At 40.0% G+C, this 14840-nt stretch overlaps 1 pseudogene; it reads left to right on the top strand.

Annotated features, from left to right (window-relative positions):
- LOC130871358 (zinc finger protein 431-like) overlaps positions 1-14840 on the top strand; it is an 80786-nt pseudogene that overhangs the window by 4841 nt on the left and 61105 nt on the right.

The raw sequence follows: 14840 nt of genomic DNA, 5'->3' as shown, positions 1-14840 counted from the left end.
TAATTCTACCACATTCATAAAACAATTCCAATGCATTACCCAGTCTTATAATCCTACCATTAATGATATTTATGTGATCTTATCAAATAAGCTACTTCCTGGAGAGCACAGGCAAGTTTGGGAGCAGGCCAGACTACATGTAGCTGAGATTCACCAAATTAATGCAACCCACCCTCTGGGGGTACAGGGGATCCCTGAGCAGGTACCTCACTGAGACTATAATACTGGGGGTGGGATTTTAGTTAGGGACCAGTTTTTGACTTGCCTCTTGACAGGTCTCTGTAAGTTTGCCCTCAATCCAATAAACTATACTAAGCTCTCAAAGGTTACTCAAAATATGAATGAAAAATCTTTCCACGTTTTTGGATTGCCTTACTAAAGCCCAGTTACAATATACTAACTTAGATCTAGAAACCACAGAAGGCAGACAGTTCCTCATGACTCCTTTTTTTTCTCATTGCTACCCTGACAGTAAGGCTAAACTTAGACATTTGGAGAAAGGCCCATTGACACCACAGGCAGAAGTCTTAGAGTTGGCTTTTAAGGTGTACCATGTGAGGCATGACAAAGCCCACAATCACTGTCATGGCCTCTCGACTGACTGAGGTGACAGACTGCCTGATCTGTGTTGTCCATGCTGCTCCCTTGTCCCCCAGGATTCAAGAATCACCAGGCCCATGTTTTAAATGTGGTCAAAGTGGTTACTAGGCTCAACCAGGCCCTAATCCTCATCTTGGTCCCGAGAGACCTCATCTGAGATGCCACAGGGAAGGATATTGGGCAGTCAATTGTTCTCGTGCACATAGTGGCATGGAGACATCAAACCCAGACAATTCTCAAGTTGACCTTCTAGGTCTGGCCATGGATGAGTAAGGATGCCCGGGCTCCTTTGACCCAACCACAACCATCATCTGTAACAGGGATCCATGGGTAAACATTACGGTATTAAGAAGGCCCATCTTCTTTCTCAGGAACACCAGAGTCACATACTCAGTACCGAGGGAGTTCTTGGGGCCTACCTCTCCTTCTAGTTTTCTTATTGTTGGAGTAAGGGGACAGTTTTATCTCCCTCAGCAGACCCCACCACTTAACTGTGTTTTTAGGGGTATTTATCTCACTCATTCATTTTTAGTCATGCCAACTCGCCCAGTACCTCTTACAGGAAGAGATTTATTTTTAGCAAAAGTAGGAGCTTCCATTGCATTTGTTCCTTCCACTCACCTTACACCAACTTGCCAGCAGCTCCACTCCTCCTTCAGCCTCCCAACCTCCCAGCCCCAATGTCTACCTCTATCAATGTTTTCCTCTACCAGCCTCCCAGGTGGACCCCCCAAGTCAGGGACACCCAAAATCCCTCTGTTGCTAAACGCCATTCCCCATTGTTATCCAATTACAAGATCCTACTAAGTACATTACCCAAGCTCAGTTCTCTCTCTCTCTCTCTCTCTCTCTCTCTCTCTCTCTCTCTCTCTCCAGAGTCTTAGGGGCTTACACATATTATCTCTGACCTTTTAAGAAAAAAGCAACTTTGTCCCACCTCTTTTCCCTTTAACACCCCTATACTTGCTGTTCAAAAACCTAATGGAAACTATTGCCTGGTTCAAGACCTCTGGCTCATTAACTCCACAGTGGTTACTCTTCATCCTGTAGTGCCTAACTCTTACACACATCTTTCCAATAATTCTTCCAGGAACCTCCCATTTATCAGTTTCAGACTTCAAGGATGTTTTTTTCTCTATTCCTCTCAAATCTCAATCTCAAAACATGTTTGTATTTACGTGGACTGACCCTGACACTCACCTCTCCACACAGCTCACCTGGACCATTCTTCCCTAGGGATTCTGGGATATCCCACACCTGTTTGTCATGTTTTAACTTCTGATCATCTCTCACTGTCTCTCCCTAAGTCTAAACTCAAACAGTATACGAAATTTTACTTTGTAGTCCATCTTTGGAGATCGGCAAAAGTGATACCTCTGCTCTTTTAAATTTCCTGTCCAAAGGGGCTATAGAATCTCACCTTCTAAGGACCAACTGTCTATCACTCATGTCATTTACTCAGGATTAACTATTATCCCAACCTAAAAAGCTATTACCCTAGACAGAAAAAAGCTAATTCAGTCCCTTGAAGTTCCTTACACAAAAGAAGAGGTTTATCGTTTCTAGGAGTAGCTGGCTTTCTGCATTCCTGGATCCTCTCTTTTTCTCTCCTTGCCTACCCCTTATATGAGGCAGCTTGAATCTCTGCCTGAGCTCCTTCTCAATCCCATTACTAAACCTTTCAGAGACTCTGCCAAGCTCTTATCAAGGCCCCAGCTCTTCATCTCCCAGATTTAACTTGTCATTTCTCCCTCTATGTAACAGAGAAGGAGGGATATGTCCTTGGTGTCCTAGGACATCAGCTGGGACCGTCCTTTTCACCTGTAGGGCACCTGTCAAAGAAGACGGACCTCACTACACAGGGCTGGGCACCCTGCATTTGTGCTTTAGCGGCCACTGAGCTTCTAATCCATGCGTCAAAGAAACTGACTTTTGGGTCACCAACCACTGCCTTCTCCCACCACAATCCATCCCATCTCTTAATTTACAAAGACTTACAAACCTTATCCCCTTCCCAAGTTCTTTCCCTACAAGTGGCACTAGTAGAAGATGCCTCACTCAGTTTCCGATGCTGCCCACCTTTTAATATCTCAAATCTCTTACCTCAGCCTAACATTAATTGTTCCCCATCTCAGAACTGAAATAATTTAAAAAAGTATTATATTGCCCCAATATTCTAATTCTGCTGTTCTGAAATTTTATTCAGTTTTGTGCTTTCTCTGTGTGTGTGTGTGTGTGTTTATGCCTATGTAGACTATGTAGCACATATTTTGAAACTCACAATGATATTCTTTTCACTCTGTCTGGAGTACTGGTACTTAAAGAATCCTGAAAAAAGTTTTTATGGTGTATGTCATTTGTCTTATGTATTTGTTGTGGTTACTTTTACAAACTAATTGTAATCATTATTTCATATGTATTGGAGTTTTTCCAGTATGCATGTCTTGGTGTCCCATTCATGTATGGTGTCTAAGAGGCCAGGAGATGGTGTTAGAACACCTGATACTGGAGATACAGAGAGTACTGAGCTTCAATATGTACTGGAAATGCAACCTGGTTACTCTGGAAGAATCTTCAGTTCACTTAACTACTAAGGTATTTTCCACCCCAAGTTTTCTCTTCTTCATTGTTTACTGTCCAAGACAACCTAATCACAATCTGATCCCTGATACTGATTTAAAACAGCTTAACACCCCTCCATGTGAATAAGCCACTTGTAGAGGGAGTTGCGGGCTGCGTTCCTGCCACCCGGCTCCCAGCCGCCTGGCTAGCTTATGCCCCGAAATAATTACACGGAAACTGTATTCTTTTAAACACTGCTTGGCCCATTTCTATTAATGTGTGTAGCACCACGAGGTGCGCTTACTGGGAAGATTCTAGCCTACGTCCATCCTGGTCGGAGCTTCATCGTGTCTGCCTCAGAGAGCAGAGCTACGGTGTCTGTCTGAGGTGTCTTACCTCACTTCCTCTTCCTCCCAGTATTCTGTTCTGTTTACTCCACCCACCTATGTTTTAACCTATCAGGGCCAAGCAGTTTCTTTATTAATTAACCAATGACCTTCCTCCATCAGCCACCAGTAGGGGTAGAGTTCCTAATTGTTTATCAAATACAATATTGTCAGCCCCTAAGCCATAAAACTACAACTAATAAAACAAACTCATCAGATTGTAATCTGATATTTCAGCGTATTTGTTCACACATACTTAACAAGTAAGACACTACAAGGGAAATATTTGCGAAGAGATAGGGGAAGACCAAATAGAGAAAAGTGATGTTATGTCTTTTAATTAATAATGTACAGAGATAAATTTTAAATGAAAGAAGTGGGTCATGAGAGATGGCTCAGCAATTAAGAGTTCTGGGTACTGTTACAGAAGACTGAAGTTCTGTTCCATACCCCACATGGTAGGTAAGACTTGGCATAACTGTAGTCTCTGGATCATTGTCCCTTCTTCTGAGCTCTGTAATTACTGTGCACATACACATGCAAACAATACATATATAACTATAATTTATAGTTTAGAAAACGTAAAGAGTCAAATCCTCTAGAGTAATGCCACAACCCTGAGACAAGAAACAGGCAGGGTTACTTAAATAAATTAATTCTGATCTTCCATGGAAGCAGCTGTGGCCTTCTTCTGAGCCAGCCTGCTCAGAGACTAAAGCAGCTGGTGCTCAGGTTAAAGAAGATCACTAAAGCCATTCCTCTAATAACAAATTAGTGATGGGTAACTCTTCCTTGATTTTATCTGTGTTTGTGTTCTCTGTCCTTTGGATATGGGGAATTGTGTCATTGCCACATTTAACTTTTAGATCTAACATCACAATTATGTTATCAAACATAACAAAAAGGCTCCAAGCATTCTGCTTCACAGTCTCTTTTATTTGATTCTCAACTAAGAAGTTTTAGTGTAAGATAAACTTGCCAGGGAATTTCTTTTCATTTTTTAAAAATTTACATAGGTTCCTGCATGAGTTTTAGATCAGAATGCCCCTAAATATCTCTCCTTTACATTGTGATCATGTTGATCATGTTTAGAAGTGGATTTGTTGACTGACTATGCTTAGGAATTAGGCAGAATTCCACAGGAACATGTCCAGATTCTATAAGTAAAATCTCCATGCTTTCCTTCTTTAGGAACAGTTTTGCTTTGGAAATAATACCCATGTTCTCCTTGTCACCTGAGGTAAGTAAGCTGTCTCATTTCTTCAGTTTTGGCTGCTGTGAAGTCTGTTCTAGGTAGTCAATCTGTCTACCTCTGGAATTAATTAAAACTCAAAAATCTGGGTACATGTTTAGGGGTTTTTCTTATTTAAGGTTTTGAAATGGGAAAACTCACCTTTAATCAGAATCTTTTGAGGTGAAAGCATCCACCTTCACCAATTCTTGGTGGTCAGGATCTTTAATCTCTGCTCTTGGGAAAATGAAGTAGTTGGATTTTCTGAGTTTGTGACCAGCCTGGTTTAGAGAATGTGATCCAGGCCAACACAGATAAACAATGTCTCAAAAAAATCAATCAAACAAAAATATCTACTTATTATCTGGATCCCCCCTTCTGGTGGCAGTTTACTTAATAGGGATATTGAAGAAAAAAGCACTGTCTATATTGGTCTGCCATAATTCAGTCTCTCTCTCTCTCTCTCTCTCTCTCTCTCTCTCTCTCTCTCTCTCTCTCTCTCCTCTCTCTCTCTTTCTCTACCTGCTGGTTCCATATCTGGCTAGGAAGTTTATTCCTTTAATAGATTTAGAGCCTTCATCTTTGGAATTCTCATGTATACTGCAAATCTGCTTATACATCTAGTTCATGGATTTTCATTCAGCTTTCTATTAGTAGGTAGCCATTGTTGGAATAGCTGGACCACAACCTGTGAGACATTCTGATAAATCCACCTTCTACATATATGAAAAATTTCATTCTACCAGTCCTGTTCAAGTAAGAACCCTGAATAATGCAAGGATTTTTTTCACCTGCTCACCGAGGAAGATGTGCGGACTCCTCATACTGCCCATAAAGGCATTCTTCTGGCCCTGTTCTCTCTAGGTGTTCAGCTACCATGAGACAACACTTGTTATTATTATTCTTTTCCCAAGATTTGGACCACAAATTCAGGAATTAAAATCCTGGATGCATCAACTAGTTTTCTTTCAGAAGAAAAATATAGTATGTTGTTGGTGATGTAGTTCCTGAATTGCTCTCATGGTTGTCAGAAGTATCTGTGTCAACCAGGTAAAAATTACCCTTAGTTCTCCTGATGCCAGCCTGAAGCCACAGAACGAACTTCAACTTTTGTATTCTAAATGTGTAATTTTGTAATATTCAGGGCATCCTTCCATCTGTTGAAGAGGAGAATCACTCCACTCCTGGGCTGTGCAAGCCAGGCACATTGTGTCCAAGAGAAAGAAGGCCATGTGCCTATGGGCTGCAGGAAGATACCTCAGCCATCTACTGGAGACAAAGCTAATGATATTGACATTCATATCTCTGCAGATCCATAAATTCTGGTTCTAGCATGGAAGCCAGAACCAAGGACTGCTGTGCTGTGCCTTTAAGAACACTGTGACGCTGAGAGATTTGTTCTTGTCACTCAAGTCTCACTAGCCAATCACAGCCTCCAAGCTGACCTGTCAGTCAAAAATCAGGTGGGACTTCCTGGCGCCATATTACAGGCTTGATTTTAAAGTAGAGCAGGCCTCAGTGGATTGTGCATTGTTTTGTGAGTGCAACAGCCGGGAACTGTGAGGAGAGCATGGGTGAACATGGAAGCCACAACATGGTGAGTAAGGGGCTGCTGTCCCAAGATGGGGAGGAGAGGATGGTGAGCTATGTGAGACAGTGTTGCAGATTTTTGCGGAGCCTGGGTGGGAGCGTAAGCTTACAGTCAGGGTTCTCTTAGGTCCCATGTGGTACTCGCAACTCCTCAGCCACAGTTTCTGGTCTTGAAAAAATTCCTCTGTGGACTGCATCTGTGAAAAGCATTTCGAGGAGGGAGTTGTGTGTAGAAACTTCTTTGTAGTCAATATCAACCTGATTTTGATGCATATGGAAGCCAAGCTGTTGGAGAGTTTTGCTAGCATCTCCCAGAAGTTTGGCGTGTTGGGTCTAACATTTAGTAGTAAGATCCTTTTGGAGTTTATTTATTTATTTATTTTTTTTTGGTTTTTCAAGACAGGGTTTCTCTGTGGCTTTGGAGCCTGTCCTGGAACTAGCTCTTGTAGACCAGGCTGATCTCGAACTCACAGAGATCCGCCTGCCTCTGCCTCCCGAGTGCTGGGATTAAAGGCGTGCGCCACCATCGCCCGGCTGGAGTTAATTTTGTGGAGTTTGTAAATAGCATTTTTTTTTTCTTTTTTTTTTGATTTTTCGAGATAGGGTTTTCTTCGTAGCTTTTTGGTTCCTGTCCTGGAACTAGCTCTTGTAGACCAGGCTGGCCTCGAACTCACAGAGATCCGCCTGTCTCTGCCTCCCGAGTTCTGGGATTAAAGGCGTGTGCCACCACCGCCCAGCTGTAAATGGCATTCTTGTGTTTGCTCCCACTCCACTACTAACCTTAATGCAGAAGGGTAGAAATTTGATATAAAGGCTTCACCAATGCTTAGGAGATATTTAGCTGAGTGAGAGCTGCCTCTAAATTACCCAAAGATAAGTCGTATGCTAACTAGGCCTGCTAGAGATTAGGATGCTAGGAGACATATTTGTTCTCTAGGATTGTCCAAACATTTGACTCTAATCCCATTCGCCTGACTGACTAGACAGTTTCCTGTCACTATTTAAATTCTGAGTGTAAGCAAGAGTCTGAACCTAAGAGAAAGTTTAGAATGGCAGCACGTGTGGAATGCAGTGTTTGTTCTCGTCTCTCTCCTCTTTGAGCATTTACCAGAGATGGGCGCATGCTATCATTACAAAGCGTTTTCTTTATTAATCTTTCAAGTGAATGGAATGATTTCTCATTGGAAAGACTATTCTAGAACAGCTGCACTTCCAGCCTTTTAGAAAAATATTTCTGGCCGGGCGGTGGTGGCGCATGCCTTTAATCCCAGCACTTGGGAGGCGGAGGCAGGCGGATCTCTGTGAGTTCGAGACCAGCCTGGTCTACCAGAGCTACTTCCAGGACAGGCTCCAAAACCACAGAGAAACCCTGTCTCGAAAAACCAAAAAAAAAAAAAAAAAAGGAAAATATTTCTGAGACAAGCTCTCCTATATTGACATAGGTGATCTTTATCCCAGTCTCTTGCTTTCTAGTCAGTGACCTTGCTGTCCTTTTGATTACACCTCCAAAATTCTTAAATGACTGTGCAACCTCAGACTTTTAAAATTACCCACTTGAGTCATGAAGTCAACTATCCATTACAGTCACAGGAGAAGGATTTGCATGTAAAACATGGTTTCTGCCTTCAGACCAGAGGAGAAAGAATAGTTTACTGAGTGCACTGCAGGGAGAAATGGTAGGAAATCAGCTGCTGGAGTCACCAGTCTGACAAAGAACCTGATTGTGGCATTGAATGTAATTGGTCCCTATATTCTCATAGGGTGTGGTACTATTAGGAGTGTGGGTTTTTTGAAATGGGTGTGGTCTTGTTGAAACAAATGTGTCAATGTGGATGGGCTTGGAGACTTCCTGTGTTCTGGATACTGCCAAGCATGTCAGTCTATTTCCTGTGGTCTGCATTCCAAGTTGTAACCAGCACCACATCATCCTGCTCGTTCTCATGCTCCCACCATGATGAAAATTCTCTGAACTCGAAATGAACAAACTTCATTAAATATTTTCTTTATACAGGTTATGATGGTCATGTTGTCTCTTCACATCAATAAAAATGAAAACTAATACAGACATTTTTAGTGATTTTTTTTAACATGCCAGGACATATTCATTTATGGCATGTGAATGAAGACAGACATAATTTGTGAGTTTATAATTTGGGAAGATTAGCTTGAGCCAGTGAATATTGAGTTTCCAGTTAGGTAACTGTGCTGTGTAGATGTGTTCAATCCTGCTTGACTCAGTAAAGTCAGCTGTAAGGATTGAGAAACAGGCCATTGACAGTAAGTAAGTGTATCAGGCTACACATCTCAGCAGCCAACATGTGCATTTGAGGAATACCAATCAGTCTATTATTAGTGGCATTCAATCTACAATGAAATGACCTAATCTTTTTCAAAGTCAATATACCTGAGGTATATCTTATTGTTTTTAAAATAAATTGTTTTTATTTGTTTTAAAACGTGCATTATTTGTATCCTTTTTCAAATTTCATTTCTTTAAATGCATTCCGACACTGTTTTCTATTTGGTTCTGTTCTCCACTGTTACTTGGTTATTACAGATTTCATTCTTTATTTTTCCAAGCGCTATTTATTTATTTCTCTTTAGAGCAAGGCATTTTTTTCATTCAGGCTTGCCCCCACATTATGCGGTTGGAAATTTGAAATTGGACGCTAAAAAGAAATCCTACACTAGCTCAGAATTGAGGATAATACAGGGTTATTTATTTAGATCACAGTCCTCTGCTCAAACAGGGAACAGCAAACAAATCCTGCAGCCAGAAGTGAGAAGGAGTGCATGCTTTACATAAACACTTATAGTATAAGAGGCCATGAAGAATTGAGTGGGCCACATAAAGGCTACTGGCTGTAGGATTTCCTACAGCACTTCCCCCTTTTATTTAAATAAGAGAGTTCTAAGCCTAATACAAAATTATATACAATAGAACAAATATCAGGTATAAAAATTAGAATTACAACAAGCATAAACAATATCAAGCAAGAAACATATGATAAATGTTTCAATAATTATCCTATCCTAAGAAGTTTAAGTCTTGTATTATAAATAAATTGGCCAAGTCATGAGAGGAAAGTAACTATGACTATCTAGTCTTCACCCCATTGAAGACCCAAGAAAGGAAATACTATTTCTTCAATAAGCAGGAAATGCAATCAAGCAACTTCTAAAATGTGCAACAAATGACAGAGACAACTGGCTACCTGGGCAATCACCCAAAGTCTTATTTGCAACGTTGGAGCAACCAAATTTGGCTAAGGCCTAGAGTAACTGGCAGACTGTTTTCAGAGGCAGGAAATCTTTCAAAACCATCTTACCCTGTCTTGGCAAAAGTTGACAGTCTTTTTTCTTGTATCCTACTTGTCCTGTCTGGACATCATGCATTTTGTGAGTGGTTCATGCCTGGGCAGTTCCTTGCCCAAAGGCCAGTTTTGCCAAGAAGAAAAGAAGTTCCAAGAGGGGTGTCTTCCATGCTCAACATTCTCTCAGGTATAGATTTGATAAATCATTTCTCACGTCAACATAACCATAAGTTATTTAAATGCCATGTTCTACAGCTCTTTGAAGTAGTTGGAAGACTACTTTCCTATCTATGCAGAATACAATCTCTATGTATCTAAACAATCTGATTAGTCTAACTATAAGTATGACAAATATGGATGACTATTGACCTTTAATTCTTAATACCTATATAACCTAAGACTTCATATTAGAATAGTAAACAATCTTTAAACAACTGTCCAACAAATGAGGATAGTGACCTCAAAATGTAAACAACTATAAGTAATCTTAATCAGAGGTAGAAATGTATATTGCAATATGATAAATACACCCTAAAGTTGTATCGATATACAAAACGTCTTTAGCAGAGGTAGAAGCATGCATACATTCAATATGACAAAATAATTTTGCTTAGATATACAAATATAGATGAAAATAGGAACATATTCAAATTTAATTTAAGTTTATATCAATGTACAAGAATCTATCCCAATGGAAATTGCCTGTTGCTCACAAGTAAAAATCAAATTTAAATGCTCCATAGACACTCCTCTCAAAAGTGCCAGACTCATTTGTGCTGTCAAATCAGGAAGCCATGTTTTGAAACTCTGCCCCCCAAACTGCTAAATCAGAAAGACTTCTCTTAAGGGAGTTGCGACAAGCCAGCAGCTAAAAAATAAAGTGCAGATAAGGGTTATAAAAAAAGCTTAATAAAGGACTGACTTTATCATGAGACCAAATTGCTGGAGTTATACTAGTTCAACCAAAATAAAAGATCTATAATAGCCTATGGAAGAGTATAGAAGATCTTGAGTGGATCTTAATATTGGAAGGTTGGAATTCTTTAATTAACCAAGATGTTAGAGATCCCAGGGTCATAGGTTACCAGCTAAGGAGAGCTACTAATGGGGAATGGAACCAGCTCAAGAAAAAGAAGTGTCCTACTCTCAACAAAGGCGAACAGGATTTGAGACCTAGAGATCTATTTACCATGGAATTAGGTATCATTACATTGATTTTTTTTTTCTTTATTGTTACTTGTATTTGCTTCTACCCTAGTTCTCTGAGCCATCCAACTTCTGGATCCTGCACATCTAGGCACTTTTCCTAGCAACCCTGGTCCTCAAGTTGGGCCAGTCATTGGTTAGCCACTGCACAAATCTTGAGCCACCATGTTCCTGGTGTATTTCCCAGACACAACAAGTGTGTGCTGAATATTTTGTGTTTTTATTTTTTATTTTGTCTACAACATATTTTATTTTTGCTTAACAACATATCTTGCATATATTGGCTTTTTTAAAATTTATTTATTTATTTATTTATTAAAGATTTCTGCCTCCTCCCCGCCACCGCCTCCCATTTCCCTCCTCCTTCCCCAATCAAGTCCCCCTCCCTCATCAGTCCTAAGAGCAATCAGGGTTCCCTGCCCTGTGGGAAGTCCAAGGACCACCCACCTCCATCCAGGTCTAGTAAGGTAAGCATCCAAACTACCTAGGCTCCCACAAAGCCAGTATGTGCAGTAGGATCAAAAACCCATTGCCATTGTTCTTGAGTTCTCAGTAATCCTCATTGTCCGCTATGTTCAGCGAGTCCGGTTTTATCCCATGCTTTTTCAGACCCAGGCCAGCTGGCCTTGGTGAGTTCCCGATAGAACATCCCCATTGTCTCAGTGTGTGGGTGCACCCCTCGCGGTCCTGAGTTCCTTGTTCATGCTCTCTCTCCTTCTGCTCCTGATTTGGACCTTGAGATTTCAGTCAAGTGCTCTAATGTGGGTCTCTGTCTCTGTCTCCTTTCATCGCCTGATGAAGGTTAATATTCAGGAGTATGCCTATAGGTTTTTCTTTGGGTTCACCTTCTTATTTAGCTTCTCTAGGATCACGAATTATAGGTTCAATGTCCTTTATTTATGGCTAGAAACCAAATATGAGTGAGTATATCCCATTTTCCTCTTTTTGGGTCTGGCTTACCTAACTCAGGATAGTGTTTTCTATTTCCATACATTTGCATGCAAAATTCAAGAAGTCATTGTTTTTTAGTGGTGAGTAGTACTCTAATATGTATATATTCCATATTTTCTTCATCCGTTCTTCCATTGAAGGACATCTAGGTTGTTTCCAGGTTCTGGCTATTACAAACAATGCTGCTATGAACATAGTTGAGCATGTACTTTTGTTGTATGATAGGGCATCTCTTGGGTATATTCCCAAGAGTGGTATTGCTGGGTCCAGGGGTAGGTTGATCCCAAATTTCCTGAGAAACTGCCACACTGATTTCCAAAGTGGTTGCACAAGTTTGCATTCCCACCAGCAATGGATGAGTGTACCCCTTTCTCCACAACCTCTCCAGCAAAGGCTATCATTGGTGTTTTTGATTTTAGCCATGCTGAATATTTTATAGCTGGCTTGGTTTCCTATTCCCACCACTGGGAGCCATATGTGATTACAGAAGATGGCCAGTACAGGCTCCATATTTCTGAGTTATAGGGAGTCCTCACTACAATTAACCTCAAAGATTGCAGGGTTGTTACTACCCTATTTCAACATCAACCCTTGAAAGCTTTCTTATTCTATTAATTTCTTGCTGTGTTTTCCTGCTCCATACCTCCATTTGCTTCCATGATCCTTCCTGTTCTTGCTCTGAGTATACCCACAGATCTAGTCTATTTAATCTTCTTGTTTTGGAGCCATGAACCCCTGCTATAGCCATCTTTGTCACTTACCCTATCTGGGTCTGTGGATTGTACTGTGATTAGTCTTTACTAAACACCTAATATCCACTTACAATGAGTACACATCATGTTTGTCTGTATAGTTTGGGTTTACTTGCTCAGAAGCAAAAAAACTCAAGAAAGAACACATCAGGAAATAAAATAATTGAATAATATTGTGGTAAAGATTTAAATAAATTCTTTTTTAAAAAATATTTATTTCTTATGTATACAATATTCTGTCTGTGTGTCTGCCTGCACGCCAGAAGAGGGCACTAGATCTCATTACAGATGGTTGTGAGCCACCATGTGGTTGCTGGAAATTGAACTCAGGACGTTTGGAAGAGCAGGCAATGCTCTTAACCTCTGAGCCATCTCTCCAGCCCTTTAAATAAGAAATTCTAAATAGATGAATCTAAACTGTCTTAGAAACACTTAACTAAATGTTCAATATTCTTAGCCGTCCATAAATTGTACATCAAAAGAGCTTTTAGAATTCACCTTATACTGATCAGAATAGCTAGGTTTGATAACACAAGGCACAACTCATGCTGTCAAGGATGTTGAGTAAGGAGAACATCCTCCATTGCTGCTGGGAACACAAACCTGTATAGCCACTATGGAAACCAATATAGCAGTTCCTCAAATAATTGGGAATCTATCGACCTTAAGACTCAGATAAACCACTCTGGTAGTTTGAATGTAGTTAGACCCAATAATCTCCTAGAGAGTGGCACTATTAGGTGTGGCGTTATTAGACTGGGTTATGGCCAATCAAGTCAATATCATGATTGTTATAAGAGACTTCACACTAAAACAAGTGTTTCAGTCTATGACCATCATTGAAGTTAGACTAAAAACATTTTTTATCATGGGATGACCATGAATATTTATGGATCAGGGTCAGAATGTAGTGGATTGGAGGAAAAGGTCCCAGATTAGAAGAAGTGGTTGAACACTTGTCTCTCCGGGGTGCTCTTCTTTGTTGTACTTGTAGAACATTGAGTAGGAGAAATCATTTAGATGAAATATCTATGTTGGGGATTGGATTTATATGTTCATAGCCACAACCCATATCTAGTTATGTGTGTCCTGCTGTTATGACTTTACTGCCATTATACATGGTATTGCTAAATGAAAAAACATTCAGCTGAAGCAATTTCTGTTCACTTTTAAGCCTTTTGCTATCCTGATTTCTATTTTAATTTTTTTCTTACTTTTGTTTTTGAAAGAGAATGTTTTCTTTGTAGCTCTGGGTACTGAATGTAGCTCCTTAGACCATGCTGTCCTCAACTCAGAAATACAAATGATCCTGGCTTCTACACAGAGGGATTAATGGCTAAGCAGCATACTTTTTTTCTTGTGTGTGTGTGTGTGTGTGTGTGTGTATTGTTTTATTGTCTGATGAGCCTGGAATGTAGGTTTTTGGACATATCAAGGATAAGTTTCTATGCTGAACTTCACCTACATCTTGAAATTTGAAGTTTGGTGGAGGGTATCATTCTCTTTCCCAGGAGAGTAGTATCCATGACATTAATACCTCTGCCGTCTGAATCATTGCACTGCAGGGGTGTAGCTTTCTATCTGCCTCTAATTTTTTTGTTTTGAATGCTTTCAATGAATATGAGGTTGTATCTATATACAAGGGTATGTACCACATGCAAGCCTGATCCTCATGTTAGTCCCAGGGGGCCCCAGAAGTGGAAGTATGGATAATTACAAACCCCCTTTTGGTACTGGCAACTGTATCCACTTATATGCAAGTACAACTAGCCCTCTTAATTGCTGACCCAACTTTCTTACTCTATGTTATTTATGATCATCATTTACAGGGCTGATGTTTACTTTGGTCCATTTGTAACTGTTTAAACATGCACTCTCATTATTAAGTAAGATCTTAGTATGAAACAGTTTAAACCACTGTAGGTTCTGGAAGATGAACTAAAGTGAATAAAACCTTTTTGTAAGAACTTCAGTAAAACTTCTGATTTCTTTTTACCTTTTTTATTTGAATGATTTTTCAATTGATACTGGGTTTTATTAATTTGTAACTCTGCCTTACCTGTAACTCATTGCGTAGGCTTTGGCTGACATCCAACTCAATTTAATTCATCTGCTTTTATATTGATTGCTGGGATTAAAGGCAAGAGTCAGTATACCCAATTTTCCCATCACTTTTCTAGATAATCATTGTTCATACTATTTTTATAATGTTTTCTCAGTAGTATTGATTTCTTGTCTGTCTCTGTAT

The sequence above is a fragment of the Chionomys nivalis genome, chromosome 3, assembly GCF_950005125.1.
Source record: "Chionomys nivalis chromosome 3, mChiNiv1.1, whole genome shotgun sequence".
In the NCBI taxonomy this organism is placed as follows: domain Eukaryota; kingdom Metazoa; phylum Chordata; class Mammalia; order Rodentia; family Cricetidae; genus Chionomys; species Chionomys nivalis.
This window is presented reverse-complemented; position numbering and strand designations above follow the sequence as displayed.